A 19977-nucleotide genomic window follows, 5' to 3' on the forward strand; every position below is an offset into this window, starting at 1 on the left:
CTGTGATGACATCGTCATTTTCAGCCTCCCTTTTTATATCGGTTAACGCCACTGGCGATTCTTTTATTATATTCGCCACCATGTTTTTTTCCTCATAATTGGAACGTATAGCTGCAAGTACTGATTCTTCAAGGGTTTCCTCCATTTTCGATCTAAGCTTTGACAGGCCCGTAGAAAAGTCTGCACAGACTCGAATTGTTCCGACTTTTTTTTACGTACACTGTAGGGGCTGCCCAGACGCTAGTTTCGATTTTCGATAAGATGCCTGTTTTTTCGAGTCTATCTCGCTCGCTATTTATTTTGTCTAAACCGGCGAACGGCACGTTCCGTTTTTTCTTAAACACCGGTATTGCATCCTTTTTTTTTAGCTCGAACGAAGCCTTAAATTTATTGCATCTTCCCAGTCAAGTAGTAAATATTTCTGGGACTTTCTTTTTTAGATCGTTTTTAATATTTTCTGATGTTGGGGTGCAACTGGTTATTTTTCTACAAAAAAGCGTTCATTAGTTTATCTCAAAGATGGATTTTTCAATCCAGTCAATTTCCAATGTTCTGGGTTTCTTTTCTTACGAAGATTTTCAATTTCTTCGTCGTGCAATTTAAATTAATGGGCAGGATGACCTCTCCTTCGAATTTTATTTCGTCTCCTGTCACTGTTCGTGCATCTTTACTTGACTTTTGAAGACTCGGTTTACCCAGCTTTGTCCAAGTGTTGACGTTTATTAACGACAAATCCGACCCAGAGTCAAACTGAAATTTCATTTGTTTGTCGAAAATATTTACTGATACATATTTTCGTAAATTATTTTTCCTTTTTTCGTTTGTTCTCATTTGGTGTACTCTATTTTTGTTCTGCAGCGAACACTCTTATGTCCAACTTTATCGCAATTGTAGCACCTGATATTTTTGTACGGACAATCCTTTTCCAAATTTTTTTCATCACATCTTCTGCAATTATTACCTGATACTGTCTTTTTATAATTCCTTTGCTTATTATTGTAATTTCGTTTTCTGTAGTTATTATATTGACTATTATCGTAATTTTGTTTTCTGTAGTTATTATAATTTGAGTATTTATAGTTTGAGTATTTTTTTGAATTTTGGCTAGTCTCAAAATTTCTTTGTCCTGAGTTTCTGAAATGTTTTTTAATCTTCCTAATGTACGCCATTCCTGCTTCTTCTATATCCCTGGAAATTTCTTTTAGTGATACTGCCCTTTGGTAATCTTCCGCTAATTTCTGCAATGTCAGGCCTTGTTCTGTCTCTAATTTTGAGAGAATGCATCTTGTGATCTCTGAATTTTTTATGGATACCAGCCCCTATGCAAAGATTAAGCATTTGAAATCGTCCACCGTAAGTTCCGATAATTTGACATTGTCGCAGTTTTTGTTTACTACTGACGCGTATGTCAGGTAGTCCTGCTCATCAGTTTTCTTAAGATTCATACATGACCATCTCTTGTGGAAAAGAGACATGTTCGGTCCGAATAACTCCTTAAAAAGCTTTACGGTCTCAGCAAAATCTAACTGATCCGTTCTCCTTGGCAATATGAAAACAACAAATTTGCAATGTTCACTGGTACCAAGCTTTCGAAATAATAAACTTTTTCTTTCCATTTGGCCAGTTTTCGCAGTCTGTTTCGAAAATATCTTTATACCTCCTGAAGTATGTCTCAAAAGTTTTATACTCTTCCGGTAGGTATGTAAACACATCTATGCTGTTAACAATTGTTGTGTTGAAGAAGGTTGTATTACTTTCTTGTATGGAATTAGCTGTTACTCTTTCTAACAGTTCTTTCTGTTCAAGTTGCATCTGCGCGAACCTTTTTTCCTGCCTTTCTAGACATTCTATGAGTCGTTCATTTTGTCTTTCGTCTCTTTCTGCGTGTAGCGCTTGCTGTTCTTTTTGTAGGATCTGCTGATTCTGCATGAACTGTGTCATTATTTTAGCAAATTCCTCCATCTTGTTTTTTTTTTCCAAAGATTAGAAAAATCAGTCTATTTTACTAATTCACTTTTTACAATAACTGCAAACAACCGTTTTTTAGGTTCGCTTTTTTGTGTCAATCGAATTCTATTGGTATATTATTTTTTGCGTTGAACATTTCTTTTTCCCTTTTTCTATTGACGGATAAAAAAAAATGTATTTTATTTTTTCTCTTAATGCGTTAAGTTTTGATTACGTACAAGAATTATTTTTAAAAAAAGATCCTTTCTTGGTACAGCTAAAAAAACAATCATTTTTTTCCTTCAAGATAATTTGCATAAATTAGTTCACGGTGTACTAGCGAAAACACCTTTGTTTTCTTTGACTTTCGTAGTCACTTTGAAATAGTTATTGATATTTTGATTTCAAGTATCCAGTGTTCGAATATCTGGTTCGACAATTGTGTAGTTACTTTCATTTGTTTTTTCTTTTTTTTCGACAGTGATAACTTTCTGCGTAAATTATTATTCGAATACTGTTGCTGTGTCTAATAGTGAATTCCCGAGTAATTTTCGTTCGGCAATTTTGTAGTTGCTTTCGTTTTTTTTTCTCGTTTTTTTTTTCGACAGTGATAACTTTCCGCGTAAATTATTTTTTGTATACTGTTGCTGTAACAGTGAATTCCCGAGTAAATCTTTTTCAAAATCCTCGATGTTACTGTTGTGTTCAACAGTAGATTTTTTTTCGAGTACGTTTTTTTCCGTACACCACTGTTGAGTTTAGTAGTGGATTTTCCTGTGTAAGTCTTTTTTCGAATTCTCGAGGCCACTGTTGTGTTTAATAGTGGATTTTATCCTGCGTAAGTCTCTTTTCGAATTCTCGACGCCACTGTTGTGTTTAATAGTGGATTTTATCCTGCGTAAGTCTCTTTTCGAATTCTCGACGCCACTGTTGTGTTTAATAGTGGATTTTCTTCTGCATAATCTTTTTTCGAATTCTCGACGCCACTGCTGTGTCTGCACAAATACTTAACAATAACACAGAAAGTAAAGGTATAACAATAATATATTAGGAAGAGAAGTTATATACATATTTACATGTCTTCAGATATACTTCAGTTGGAGATATTCCGACAGGTGGCGTGTTGCATGTCTTACTGGAGGCAACATAGGCGTCTTGCCTATTTGGCGATCGTTGCAGAACTCTCCCGGTATTGGTGATTGATACCGTTATATATTCCACTCATCCACCTATGTTAATTAGTGGGCGTCTCCAAAACAATTACTGTTGAAACTACTATTAATAAGAGCGTTTCCAATTTTTAAAAATCTAAAGAAATTGTAGCTAATAGATGTCCTGCGTACCTTCGTCTACCTTGGCTAGATAATATCAGCGACCGATTTGAAAAGCAAATTTCTTTGTATATACAACGGCGTCATTTTGCATCGAATCCACACGTCGTTTTTTCAACCAGACCTACGTTGTCGTCCATTTGAAAAGATTTTCTCCCTCCTTACCATAATAATTATATTATTTATTTATTCAAATGTACTTGCAGCGCTCACTAACTTGGGCAAACATAGCAAAGATTAGATTTTCATTTGAAACAATACATACACTCAATGAGTCGGTATGCAAATTTTTCACCTTCGGATGTTCTGAGTAATATGTATGGTTCTTCGATTTGTGAGCACCTCATTAATAACCATGCGTTTGCCACGAATTTCAGTGCTGACATGTTTACGATATTGAGTGAGTAGCACTCACCCTTTCATCTAAAAATTCTAGAAACTGTTTTTATTATATCCTTGAGACCTTCTCTTTGCAAGCAAAAAGAATATCTTTTAGGACTTAATTTAGTTTCTATGTAATCCCCCCCCCGCTTATTTTTGTTTTTTTTCTCCCCGACATATCTATGACTATTTAATTTTTTTAATCGTATTTTCTTTGATTAAGCTCTGTTGGGCGAGGAACCATACCTGGTTAGCTTACCTTTATTTTCATTTTTTTATTTTTTTAATCATCATGTTGGTTGTTCTGTATTTAGCCATAATTAAATTTTGTATACCCCCTAAAAATGTTCATACACACACACACACACACACACACACACACACACACACACACACACACACACACACACACACATATATATATATATATATATATATATATATATATAAGCGAGATAAGACACTGATAGAAATTCAGATGGGAAATCCTGATAGATATTACTTGAAGTAATACTTTCAAGGAGATCCTAGCGTAAAAGTAAAAGCTCAATATTTAAGAATAGAGCAATATATAAGTTTCGTGGTTTAATTTTAAATTCTGAAAAAACAACATATAGAGCATATATTTGATTTAATAATTCTTTGCTTGACAATATATAGAAAGGGTTATTTTAATTTCCTTAATCCATGGATTTTTAACAATGGCTATATCAGCAGAGGAAATGAAATGCAGTTAGCAAAATGTTCAGCTGCGAATGGACACTACTTTGCTTTTCAGCACAATTATTGAAAATAGTTTTTTGAGTGGTTGATGATAATTTTATGGAGAAAATTATACGAAAAGAGTAGTTGATACAACCTGGGTAGTCCATTATCGGAAGGAGTCCAATGTCATTCGGGGTTATAAATCCGGGTGGGCAGAAAATAGGCCCATGGGAGAATTTGAACCACGAAACACACACACATATATATATATATATATATATATATATATATATATATATATATATATATATATATAGAGAGAGAGAGAGAGAGAGAGAGCCAGCAGAAAGACAGACAGACAGAGAAAGAGAGAGATAGATAGAGGGATATATATATATATATCGAGAGAGAGAGAGAGAGAGAGAGAGAGAGAGAGAGAGAGAGAGAGAGAGAGAGGATTCTAAAGTATAACGGTTCAGTCCATAGGAACTATTCTCATGGAAAGGAAATAATAAATGATGTTCGACGTGGATTCTGTTTGATGAACATTCTGTAAGTCAATGTGACGCAGAAGATAAAACGAAAGTTCCCGCTGATGAAAGAACATTGTTAAATCTTATTACTGACAATACTACTCAAAATAGTATTACTCAAAATAATGCACAGGTATTTGTCGTAATAAAACTGTTGGGACATTAGCAATAATTCTGCTACCGCCATTGTAGCTGGCTCAAGGCTGAAAAGAGAAAAGAAATTGCTGTTGTTTTTGTTGAGAATCCGTTTTATTTTCGTATAAATAAGATAGTTATTGTTGGCATTCATTTCCCCGATACCTTTTCAGTTTACTGTTCACTTACAAGAGTGACCATGTAAAGGTTGACAACATTCCTAATTGAAAAATATTTTTGTGGAATGAACTGGATTCGGATTCGGTTTTCAGTCCGTGTCGTTAACCACTTAGCTACTGGTGCATCATCGTACATTGCTTTTATTTTGTCTTCTGTTTGTGCAACAGTTAACAGTGCATTCAAATTAATATTTTAAATTGTTGGCCAAGCTACCAATAGCAAGAAATGCAAAGACAATATGAATTCAATATTTAGGATTAACATCTTCGAGATATAAAGGATATTAATGCTTATTTTGTTGATGTTACTTTAAGTTATCCACCCTAACTGAAACTTTTATATAAAATAAAATGAAATGACAGCTCAAACAAAAGTTACGTTTAAACCAGGACCAAACCCAAAGAAAACCAACCTGCCTCCTCCCTTGGGGCTTGCATTTACTAATATCCGCGGGCTTAGAACTAACTTATATGATGTTGAGTCATTTCTCCTTGTAAACACCCCGGATATCTTAGCATTAAGTGAAACTAACCTTTACTCCTCCATTCCCTCTAACAACTTTAAAATGCCTGGTTATCTCCCACTCTACCGTAAGGACTCGGACAGACATATGCATGGACTTGGAGTCTATATTCGAAACACCCTCCCCCTAACTAGAGAAATAAAACTAGAATCAGAGGGCCAGGCCTTTATGTGCTTCAGACTAAATATGAAACACAATATTAGCTTCTTGTATTTTCTCTACCGCTCTCCGTCAAACCAAGACTGTACCCTAATAAACAAAGTCTCAGACAGCATAGATATAGCACTCTCCCTCGATACTAGCGCACAAATACATGTATTTGGTGACTTCAATGTCCACCACAGTAACTGGCTAGGATTCTCAAATCACACAGACGTAGCTGGTAGCGCAACTCATAGCTTCTCTATATCTCATTCCCTATCTCAGTTGGTTACATTTCCGACACGTTTCCCAGACCAGCACGATCAACATGCCTCACTTCTAGATCTCTTTCTGACAACGGTTCCCAATGACTGTACAACAAATGCCCACAGCCCATTCGGGAATGCTGATCACGCTGTGATAATGGTAGAAATCAGCCTAAATTCTCGCCCTAAAACTGAAGACCCACTTCTCAAAACAACGAGGTATTACAAAAAGGCTGATTGGGAAGCCATCAGGGAGCTCATCAGAGATGCCCCATGACAAAATATCTTTACTCTTCCAGCGGAACAGTGTGCAAATGAGACAACGGAATGGTTCAAAACTGCTATTGAAGCACATGTTCCCGTACGGAAATACTATAGCAAGCCCCACTCTCCCCAATGGTTTACTTCTGCTTGTGCAGCTGCCATTTGTCAAAGGCAGCATGCCTTCCGCAGATTCAACCGACATAAGTCCAGCTCAAATAAGCAGAAGTTTATAGAAGCTAGAAATAATTGTAAGAGAGTGATAGACACAGCTAAGACAGATTACTCTGAAACCACCAGAAAGCGCATCGAAGCACAGAAATTAGGAACCCGGGATTTTTGGAAAATCTACAACAGCGTAGTTAATAATGGACAGTCAATTATTCCCCCACTAACAAACAATCATGAGGTTGCTTGCACGGCAACTGACAAGGCTAATCTGCTTGCCAGTCGGTTTGCCTCAAACTCCACACTGAACTTGGTACACCACTCACTCCCTGATTTTCCTCTGCGAACAGACGCCACACTTCACGATTTGAAAATCCCCCCTTCTCAGGTACATGCTATTATAAAAACCTAGACACCTCCAAACCATGTGGACCAGATCTCATCCCGGCTGTGCTGTTAAAAAATGCTCTGCCGAGGTTGCTCCAGTTCTGTTCAAACTTTACAATAAATGCCTTAACGAATCTTGTTTCCCCGACTGCTGGAAAACCGCCTCTGTGGTACCAGTCTTCAAGAATGCTGGTGAAAGAACTGACCCACTAAATTATCGCCCCATTAGCCTCCTCCCGCTTTTCGCCAAAATATTTGAGTCCTTAGTTAATCAAGCCCTAGTCCAGCACCTAACAGCTGCTAAACTCCTGACTGACAAACAATATGGATTCAGGCAAGCCCGTTCAACAGCAGATATCTTAACTGTAGTTTCTGAACGTATACACCGTTCATTGGATAAAACAGGGGAGGGTAGAGCGGTGGCCCTTGATATATCTAAGGCTTTTGACAGGGTATGGCACGATGGTCTTCTAAGGAAAATTAGATCATATGGAATCACTGGAAGAATGCATAATGTAATTAAATCCTTCTTAAGTAATAGAAAAATCAAAGTTGTCCTCGACGGACATACATCCAAACAATATGACATAAATGTGGGAGTACCTCAGGGGTCTATCCTTGGACCTCTATTATTCCTGATATTCATAAACGACCTCCCTGATAATATTGTTTCGGAGATGGGTATATTTGCCGATGACACCACTCTCTATAACAGATATGAGGGGAAAACAAATGAACACATATCCAAGGAAATGGCAGAAACACTAGAGGACGACCTCCAATCCGTAGTGGAATGGGGACAAAAATGGTTGGTCACATTCAATGCTGCTAAGACTAAGCTTGTTTCCTTCAATAACTACAAGAAACCTTCTCTACCACCAATAGCAATGGCCAAGAACACATTGGCTGAAAGTACTTCTTTTAAACTCCTCGGCCTAACGTTTACAGGGAATATGAACAGGAATAGATACATTGAGAGCATTGCCAAGGCTGCTGCGAGGAAGGTTGGCTCCCTCTACCGTGCTAGAAAACTACTTACGCCTGCCAGTATCCTATACCTCTATAAGGCAACCATTCGCCCATGTATGGAGTACTGTTGTCACATCTGGGCTGGTGCATCTGCTGCTTGTCTCTCGCTCCTGGACAGGGTTCAAAAAAGAGTCGCCAACCTGATAGGTCCTGAACTGTCATCTAGGCTTCAACCTCTGTCCCATCGACGAGATGTTGCATCACTCTGCCTGTTCTACAAATACTTTAATGGTGAATGCTCTGACGAACTGCAAACACTTGTACCTCCCCGACGTAACAACCCCCGACAAACCCGACAAGCTACTAAGTCTCATCCCTTTACAGTAGAGATCCCTAGGTGCAAGAAAGCCTTTTACTCCAATAGTTTCTTCCCCAGAACTGCGGGTCTTTGGAACTCCCTTCCGGGATTCTGCTGTCCCAACTGCAATTATATGCAGAAGTTCAAGTGTAATGTTAACAAACATCTTTCTACTCTTCTCCCTTCATAATGACCCCGCTAATTAATTCCCTAATAGTAGCCCCCTGCTTCAAATTGGCACTGTGCCTTGTTTGGGGTGAAAATTGAATAATTAAAAAAAAAGTGTATTTTTGTTGGATTTTTCTTGACAGAAACCCGAAGAATGGCTATCTGTTAGAATTACTTCGCATTTGTGGAAACATTTCAATAATTTAACTTGAAAACAAAGATAAGAGATCATCATTCAACATATAATACTGCAGCTACATGTATTAAGAGGTTGTTAAATGTTTGTGAAAAGAATTGTTTCTTCCTCATAATGATTAGATGGTACTAAACGCGATTACTTACATAGTTTAGAAATTGATGAATTTGTAAACATACACTAAATGGCACGTTTAGTGAGCAACTTGGCAAATTGGCAAATTGCTAACAACTTGTTTATTTTCAAAATATATTGCATAAAACAAATTAAATAGTTCAAGATTAACATATTTCACACACAAAAAAATAAAATGAGCTATATAACTTAAAACGAATCAAATATTTCAAGAATAACATATTTTACAAAACAACAAAAAAAATTAAATGAGTTATATATCTTAAAACGAAACAAAATCAAATGAAGCTATTAAATATTTCTCGAGAAAAATTACCATATTTAGTTTCCAAAATAGCACAAAAATAAAAACGTAAATTTCCTCAGTTAATCCACGGTTGAACTATCATCACATATAGCAATAGCTTTGTATCCGACCATAGAAAAGCAACCTAAAACGGCACAGGCTTTTCAAAATCTTAAAAATACTATCAATATATTGCAACAGCCTCATCCATTCACATGCCTAACATTAACTATTATATTCATGGTGCGCTAATAATGTATACAAAACAATCATGTTGACACTCCGGTTTTCGCTAGATCCCCGAAGTTAAGCAACGTTGAGCCTGGTCAGTACTAAAATGGATGACCAATTGAGAATTTCAGGTGATGTATGTACTCTCTGTGTTTCTTGGAATTGTTTCCAGTCTCTTGGATCTATCCTTACCACTGTACTTTTTTTTTTTTTTTTTTTTTTACAAAGGCATCACCACATTATCAAGGCCCAGAGGCCACTCAAGGATAAGGGTTAAAGAGTGTACAGTAGAAATTGGTCAATATAGTAATCATTAGTAATGAAAATTTGGTAAATTTAATAACTTATATGGAACGGCTCATCAAGAACTTATTTACTTTAGACTTGAACACAACCATATTGTAGTCAGCCGGAAAGCAGGAAAACGGAAGACAATTCCACAGGCGTGCAGTTCTAAGAAAGAAGCTTTGTTCATGGAATCTACGTTTAGGTTTAAAGAAATGCCTTATCAGGATCGGTGTGATTTGGGATTGCGCAATCCTTGTCTCACAATTACATGAGTAGCTACCCTGACAATAGGTATCTATTGTCTTTTGAAAATGAACGGAGAAATGAGCTCACAAAATCTAAACATGCATTAGGCAACATGTTTAGTTGTATGAATAGTCGTAATTCGTGCAAATTGAAAACTTGCTGCAGGTTAATAATATTCTAAAAAGAGTGAGAAAAAAAAACAATAATTGAAAATATGTCTGATCTTAAGTTTAGGCTACCCAAAATGTTCTTTTTTTTTACAGACCATCTACTAGTTGGCCAGTTTTGTTCAAATCCCAAGAGCGACAAGAGCCTTCTATCATATCTGAAAGTGACACTGTTCAACAACCGACTTTACAACTTTACAACTCATGTTCTTTACCGATCCGAGTTATGATAACAGAACCATTGCCAACACCCTAGAAATGCAAATCCGGATGGTTCAACGCTTGAGGGAACAGCTCAACGCATCGGACGACTCACGGTTACGGTCTTTGGTGTGGTTTCAAGTGAGTGTCACATCATGCTACCTCATATCTTCGAAGTCAGCTTGAAGGTTAACACAAACCGTGTTCCTGGGTGTGCTGAAAAATGCGCTGATTCCCTGGTGCAATCAGGGGACCGCTGACAGAGTCTGGGTGTGGGAGCAGGTCTAGGCGCCAGCCCACAACCAAAGCAACCCAAGCTTTCTCAGTACAAACTGAGTTTTCAGTACAAACTGCTTGGATATTCACCATATTGGGTTTATAATAAGTGGAGTATAGTCTTTAATAAGTTGAACAAAAATGACTGAAATTAAGAATCCTAAAAACTTTGTAACAATAATATAAGCACCGGATGTAAGAAAAGTATACTCGAAATAACCTTCAAAACTATATATTAATGAAGAGCTAGAAAGAACAGTCGGAAATAAGAAGGAGAAAGAAGCAACCTTAGTAGAAGTCCATGTCTCTAATTATGCTGGGATAAACAGTACTGAAAGGGGGAAAAGATAACAACAACAACAACAACAACAACAACAAAAATACAAAGTTCTTATGTATGACATGAAAAGAAACTGGAATCTTAGGAAGATCTCCATCATTCCAGTAATTACAGGAGAAACTGAACTCGTGAAAAAGAATTTAAAAAGTTCCCTAGCAAATATACCCGACGAACCAAGTGCAAGAGAGAATCAAACATTTGCACTCAAACAGGTGGTCAAAATCTTAAAAAGATCTCCCGGTGGGAATCTCTGAGTAAGCGAATGAATGTTTAGCATCCATAGGCTGCTCCATTCTCAGCTTTAAAAAATCAGAAAAAAGTGAAAATGCATAGAATTACTTACGAATATAGATATAAAATATGCATGAAAATACTCCACTCTTCCAGTAATGTCTGACTAGATATTCAAAATGTATTTGAAGCCCAAATAAGATCATATAATTTTATTATTTAATTTAAGAACAGGGTAAAACTAGTTATGAGAATAATCCACAAACTGAATATCAGGCAGACTGTTGTCTCCCATCTTAGTAAAAACTTTGTTTCATTTTATCTTTTTGAGATATAAAAAATTATCTCTTAATCCGCATTTTATCGCAATATTTTTAAGTCAATTAACGATCAGAAATGTATCGCCCTTCTTTCTATCCTTATCTCCTTCTTTCTGTCGTTATATCCTTCTTTCTATCCTTATCTAATTCTTTCTATTCTTATCTCTTTCTTTCTATGTTTCTATCTTTCATTCTTACTTTCCTTCCTCTTTTTACTAATGAAACAAATAAAACAATGTATAACATAGATTCACATAAATAAATGGAAAAAAAAATCATCTTTATAAATAGAAAGGGAAATGATGCTACACTTCACCTTTTCTGTTCTCGGTCAGTGGAGGAGAAATCCTTCATGACTGAGACACTTTTTATTTTTGTTCCTATTCAGAGTGCCCGTTTTGGGGAGCTAGATTTTCTCACATTAAAACTCGACCTTGTGCCTAACACTGCCCTTGTAAGGAGGCTAGTCCAAGGCAACCCAAGCTTCACTTCAGAAGGAGTTATACGATTCTGTGCCCCTTCTCTCACTGCTCCCCTCCTGTCCCGATATAAACTCGCTGAACTACTTCTTTTGGTTATACGTCGACAACGTCATCAACGTGATGTCCCACAACACCAAACCCATCCGGATCACCCCTAACCACCGAGTATTCGAGGCGGTAATTGAGGTTGAAGGCCGCTAACATCGAATATATAGTAGCTCTACTACATAACCAAGTTATCTGAATAGATTTTTCTATGAAAGTTTTAAAATAAGCAGTAGTGTTGTTTTCTGAAGGGCGACAATTTTATCGCTCTATCGTGGATAACCTTTTGTCGAAAATGACCTTTAAAACATTATACTTTTACACAGTTCTTATAGACAATTTTAAGTTTTTTTTTACTTTTTCGCGCGGGTCCTTGTCGAGTTTATAATATTTATTAAAATAATATTTTGGTACATTTGATAATTATTAGGTATATGCTTGTCACAAATGATTTCTCAGTACAGACTACTTGGATATTCACCATATTGGGTTTATAATAAGTGGAGTATAGTCTTTAACAAGTTGAACAAAAATGGCTGAAATTAAGAATCCTAAAAACTTTGGAACAATGATATAAGCACCGGATATAAGAAAAGTATACTCGAAATAACCTTTAAAACTATATATTGATGAAGTGCTAGAAAGAACAGTCGGAAATAAGAAGGAGAAAGAAGCAACCTTAGTAGAAGTCCATATCTCTTATTATGCTGGGATAAACAGTACTGAAAGCGGGAAAAGATAACAATAACAACAACAAAAAATACAAAGTTCTTATGTATGACATGAAAAGAGACTAGAATCTTAGGAAGATCTCCATCATTCCAGTAATTACAGGAGAAACTGAACTCGTGAAAAAGAAATTAAAAGTTACCTAGCAAATATACCCGACGAACCAAGAGCAAGAGAGAATCAAACATTTGTACTTAAACGGATGGTCATAATCTAAAAATGATCTCCCGGTGGGAATCTCTGAGTAAGCGAATGAATGTTTAGCATCCATAGGCTGCTCCATTCTCAGCTTGAAAAAATCAGAAAAAAAATGAAAATGAAGAATTGCCTAATTTTGCTGTCTTTTTCTTATTCATTTTTTCATTCTTTTCTTCATTTCTTTATTTCGATAAATCAAAGTAGTCTCATTGTGTTTATGACTTTCTTTTTTATTCTTGCTTCAATTTCATTCATTTTTGTTGATTTTTTAAAAACTTTCTTTAAATTTTTAAACGTACTCATCCTTTCTATCCTTCTTTGAATCGCCCTCTCTCTCTCTCTTTATTTCTCTCTTTCTCTTTGAACTAAATGTTCACATTCAATGTTAATTGGAAATTTTTACATGACAGTCATAACTTATCAAGACCAGAGTTCTACTCAAGGATACGGGTTAACAAATGTAAGGTAGTCGGTGACACAACATCGTAATGATCAGTATTCGTGAAAATTGGGTAAAACTTGATTATTTAAAAAAGACGGATCGATAAGAATTTGTTTGCATTATTCGTGAAAACGACTATTTTATAGTTAGCTACAAAGTAGTCCCGAAGTGTGATGGCAGTTCTATGAAAGAAACTTTGTTCATAGAATTTGCGCTTCAATTCTGGCACATATAGAGTGTAGAGAACATTGTTGACGGTGGTTGTAACTAGATGCGTATGTGTCGTGAACGCTTTGCATGGGGCATCATGAATTTAATCAGTGATTTTAATTTTTTCGCTCCATTTATTAAATAATTTTCTGTTTCGTTGTGTATGCTTTTAGTTTAAATGCCCAACATTTAATTCAATTTCTTGTTGGCCTCTCTTCTATTCATTCAACTTTTTCTTTGTAAACCTTTCTTTTTCTTCAATAGTGTCGAGTGAAAATCCGTGCGAATTTCTCCATTTACAAATTACAACACATAAGAAACGTATGACGAACATCCTAGCAGCTACGAATAAAATATTAACGTATCCTCGATTTATTGTATACATTAAATTGTTTGAAATTGTTGTTGTTCGTCGGCATTATCTGACCCCAAGTCATTCTCATGGAAAAAGACTAAACAACATCAACCCTAACCTATCAGATTCATGGAGGTCATTCACGCACGACACTTGTTATTAGATGTATGAAAATGCAACTGCACGCAATAAAATAAGAACTTTTGTTCAGTTATATTCATAATATCATATTAAAAGGTGCCTCAGATTCAAGTCCCGAACACTCTTCTACAACTCAAAAATCAAAAAATTCGACCCACTTGGGACATAGAAGGTTGAATGGCGAAACAATATTCCCAAAGAAGGAGACTTATTGAAAACCCAACTTTGCGCTTCCCATTTTTTGCAACAAATTGTAGGAAGCAGTGGGTAGCCGCAAACCGAATCAGAACAAGACACTACATGACTGCAGTAAAAAAAAAAAACAGGTGGAGACAAATAGACTCTCCAATATGCCCAAAGTACAAGGAAGCCCCTAGGTCACAGATTACCTCATCCTACACTGTCCAGTTACCCGACTGGAAAGGAAGCTATGCGACAGCCCATCTATCTGAGGACAATTTTTCAGACTGGTTATTTCTCAGACTAGCTAAAAAACATAGTGGTATCAACAGGCTCTAATGGTTTTCCTTGAGCTTAGGGAATAACCAAAAGTCACAGGGAGCAAGGTATAGAATATAGGGAGGGCGAGGAACTACCTTGATGCCTAGCTTGGTCAAATAGTCCGTGACAAGGATGGAGCACCTTCGGGACAAACTTCGCAAAAATCTACCTCATTTTCAGTATATACACGAATAATTGTGTGCTCAGTTCCCACACTGACATCAAACTGTGCACTTACTTTGTGTATACATACAGCACCGTCCTTATCCATGAAATTCGTCCCAATCATCTCTAGTGTTTTGACTTCCTTATTCCTTCCACACCTCTCATCATCACTCACAGAATCCCTGCCTTCCTTGAATCTCTTATGCCCCTATAAAAAAAACTGATCTTCAATTCATGCAAGATGGTCCAAAAGCAGTATAAAGCATTCCATACGTTTCTGTAGAATTTTTTCAAAGTTTACAACAGGATTTTATTGCATATCGTTTATCGTTTTTCTGATATAACCTTCCACCATCTTCAGGTGTATATTGTCGAATTTGGGAATCTTTATGTACCACTTCGGTAATCTGCACGGAATATCGAACAAAACCCTTTATTTTACCCACAGAGTAGCATGCTCGTGTTTCGTCATCCGTGATCGGATACAAATCTAATAGATAGACGGCTATTGTCTGTATGTCTGTCTGTCTTTTTGTCTCCACAATGCTACAGTTTTGTTTTGGGTTTGGACACCAACTACTATTTTGTTGTTTTTTTTTTTTTTACTTTTGAAATTACGACTCTATAATAATATATATGAAATCTAGACGAATTAAAATATCATATGTAAGCGTATTTTACGACCAGGCAAACTACCGCTACCCCTGCTAATCTTAAATCATTTATAATTGAATTCTTTGTATCACCTGTACTGAGGATTGAACCTTCAACTTCCGAAAGAGTGTAATTTAGAAATGAAGTGAAACTTGGTGCAGGCGATACTCGGTATACACTTGCGATTTTAAGATTTCTATTCTGTAATGATTGACAAAAAATACAGGCTTTCCAGTAGATTAAATAAACAATATACACCTGAATAAGTTCACAGATGATATCAGTTGAAACGCCGTGAAAAAGATGATAACAGGAGTACGGATGATCCACATAATACAAATTATAAAACCTGATCTCAAAAGCTAAAAACCAAAAAACCAAAAACCAACAAAAAAAAAGACTATTTGTTTACAAAAAGTCTACAAAACAATCACATCCGAAACATATGTACATTTTCGCTATCACATGATTCGACGACGGTTGCTAGGAGCCTCAAATGATTGGATTTTTTACGGACCGTTTTTTATGGAAGAAAAAAAAATCGTTCTACATTTTGTACATTAATTTTAGTTTAATTTTAGTTCATATGCGTGTCACGTCGGTACAATGATAAGGTCACCAGTTTTGAATGCTATAGTTTTGCTTTCAGTTTTGATTCTAACTGATGACACCAAATATTGTCCATTGTTTTTTTTTACTTTAGAAATCACGACTCTATAATAATATATACAAAATCTGGAAAAATTAAAATATCATATTTAAACGTATTTTACGACCAGGCAACGCTACCCCCACCCATGCTAATCTTAAATAATTCGTAATTGAATTCTTCATATCGCCTGTACTGAGGATTGAAACTTCAACTTCCGAAAGAGTGTAACTTAGAAATTAATTGAAACTTAGTAGAAGCGATACTCTTAATACACTTGCGAATTTAAGATTTCTATTCGGTAATGATTGACACCTGACGAAAGTCGGAGATGATATCAGTTGAAACGTTGTGAAAAAGATGATAACAGAAGTACGGATTATCCACATAATAAAAATTATCAAACCTGATCTCAAAAGCTAAAAACCAAAAACAAAAAAAAACAAAAAAGAACAAAAAAAGACTATTTCTTCACAAAAAGTCTACAAAACAATCACATCCGAAACATATGTGCATTTTAGCTATCACATGATTCGACGACGGTTGACATGCAGTAAAATTTACAAGAAAACAAAACATCGAAAACTCACAATCCTCATAATTTTACGTTTAGTATGATTCACAATTTTTCCTCCCACTTTCACTTAATAAAGCTTTCCTACGTACAAGTTTCATTTCCACTTTATCCAATCTTTCATTCAGTCATCTTACTACTACTATCCTTATCGAATCTATCCCTCAAATATATGCGCGGGAACAGAGTAAACAATGGAATTGGTAGTGTTTCCATTTCATTCTTCCAGTCACACTAACTAATAGTACCAGTGATACTGAAGGCAACACTTGTGGTGGTAAAAGCTATGATGCTGTGAAACAAGAAGCATGAGCAGCAGTAGTCGCAGTAGCAATATGAGTTGAAAAAGCTGCAAAAATAATAGTGAACGATCAGTTATCCGTTTCAACGCGAGATGAGTTGTCGACATCTTTATCTCGTTATTCGACTTTTTTTTCTGATAAATTATATACTTGTTTGAGATATTATACGACTTTGTTGTACCATATCATTAGAATTTAATTCTGCCAATATTACGGTTGACATTATATATATATATATATATATATATATATATATATATATATATATATATTGTTTATGAGGCCACAGTAACGGAACAATCCACAAATATACCGGAAATATATATAGGTATGACAAAAGGCCAATTTAAACAAAGATATTATGCGCATATGAGCTCCTTTAGAGCTAAAACAAGGATGAATACAGCATTAGCTACCCGCGTGTGGGAGCTTAAAGAAAAAAATACACCCTTTTCCATAAAATGGAGAAAAATAGAGCATAGACCAGCATACGTCCCGGAATTAAGTCAATGCTCACTCTGTAACGCAGATAAATACTACATCCTCCGGTCCATTCATGACCCAAAAATAAAATGTTTAAATGTGAGGAGTGAAGCTTTGAAAAGTTGCATACATAGAAGGAAGGGGCTCCTAATAAATTGGATCAATGAAAAGAACAACACTTAGATGTTGTTTATATATATATATATATATATATATATATATATATATATATATATATATATATATATATATAAGGAAAAAAAATTGTAAATACATAAATAATTAGTCGGTAAACTTGGATTTTAATCGCAATTATATTATAGATTTTTAATCAATGTAATATAAAATATAATTAATTTTTTTTATATAAATGTAATTTATAATCTATTTCGAATTTAAAACTATAGAAAAATATAATAATGTTAATAAACTAGGGAAATCACTTAGGATAAATAAATACTCACTTCCCCAAACCTTGAAAGATTTGGGTTTTTAAAAAATAATTTTTAAACGTATTTCGAAATTTTTAAACGTGATTCGATATAATTAAAAATATATTTTTTAAACTTTAAACGTATTTTTGGAAATTTTAAATGTAATTCGATATAATTAAACGAATTTTTAAGTTTTTAACCGATATCAATACAGATTTTAAAGGTTTTATACATAAGGAAAGAGATTTTAAAATTAAATGGGGTTCAAATTAAAATCGATTCATATAAAAAAACATTTTTTCGAAATTAGATCTTAAATTTAAATAATTCAAAGTTGAAAATTAGGTATTACATTATCCGATATATATATATATATATATATATATATATATATATATATATATATATATATATATATATATAGTCATCCACATACAGTACTGTTTCGCTGTTTCACAGCTCATATATATATATATATATATATATATATATTTATAGATAGATAAAAAAAAAAAAAGGGTGATTATACAAAACGAGATTTGAACGTGGAATCGCGAGGTATATATACTTCACACTTCCGGTTATAAGATAGACGAATATTGGCTGAAGAGAGCTTGATAAGGATACCTTAAACGGGCCTTATTATCGGGCTTGAAACCGACGGTACCAATGACCTGTCTCAACTAACAACTTTCTGTACACAATATATATATATATATATATATATATATATGTGTGTGTGTGTGTGTGTGTGTGTGTGTGTGTGTGTGTAAAAATTAAAACGATCGCTTTTTTACGGAGAAAGTTCAATAGGAATTTCGTGCATTATTACGCCGTTGTGAGTGCATCGACACTGTCATTTTTGTATGTGTTTATTAAGATAAAAATAAGTATACTCTCTTAGTCTCCCTTTGTCTCTATTTTTATATATATATATAATACGCATATATATATGTGTGTGTATTTTTTGTGGAAGTATGATTTTTTTTCATTTATATTTCAGTTCTTATATACTAATCCTTAATTTATGAAGCTCAATGTAATAACAGAGCACATAGCAAACAAATGACAAAAGTCTATATTATAAATTTTATGATGTTGACCATCTTACAATTTATTCCTTTAAGAACGTGGGCATTTACGATTCTTGACAGTAACTGCTTCGTAGCGCAAAATCATTTATTTAATTATGATATCAATTGCATGAATGATTTTGCGCTACGAAACAGTAACTGTTAAGAATTGTAAATCTCAACGTAATTAAAGGAATACATTGTAAGATGGTCAACATCATTAAATTTGGAATATAGACTTTTAAACATAAAATAATATCCAATTATTTTTGTTAAATGCAATTGAAATAGTGTGTTTATGATTAATGGTGCTATATAACATGCTGTAACATAGCTGGTTATTTTTCACGATAATATATTATTGACGACCCCCAAGTATTAGGAAGAAAAATGAGGAGAAATATATTAAAAAATAAGGAAAAAGTTTATCAGTAGAACAAAACTGTAGGAAGTTATTCACAAAGAACACAAAGGGATCCACAATTGTCAATACAGGGAAGGCAGTAATGGTGATTAAATAAACGGACAATAGAGGCAAATATTTTAGAATTAGATTACTGAAAATTTTAAAAGTGGCAATGTGTTTTGCGAAAATTAATGGACAATCTTGGGTTTGCGATTGTTGAGGACAATGTAGAGGAGGAGACAGCTTCCGGTTTTGATAGTTGAATGCATGTTGTGGCTTGGAGCAGATCGAGCTGACGCTAACGAACGAAAACGGCTTCTCGAAAAGACATAGACGTGGAACTTAGCTCTTAGAGATTTTTTCCCTTGATGGTGACACACACACACACCCAGAGCTCAACCGATATATATATATACAAGATGCGTGGGAGTCTTTTGTATACTTGTGGACCACTGCGCACACCTCGGTATTCGCTAATACGAGAGACGACGACATGGCCAGAAAAGATCACTATTATTATCATTGGCTTTCCCGATAATTTTCCAGTCAGAATTCTTTCTAGAAAGACGTAGCGTACTTATGGGGGACCAAGTGATATTTGTGGAACGAACTGGATTCGTTCTTGGAACACCGAGGTCGTCAGTTCGAGTCGTTAACCACTTAACAACCGTCATGCCCCCCAAGAGTTGAAGAAAGAGAAAAAGACCACGGAACAGCGTTGAAGTCAACATTTGTTGCCCATCTATTGGAATCCTTTGGATAAT

This window comes from Euprymna scolopes, chromosome 24 (assembly GCF_053919585.1).
Source record: "Euprymna scolopes isolate OS-2025 chromosome 24, ASM5391958v1, whole genome shotgun sequence".
Classification (NCBI taxonomy): Eukaryota; Metazoa; Mollusca; class Cephalopoda; order Sepiida; family Sepiolidae; genus Euprymna; species Euprymna scolopes.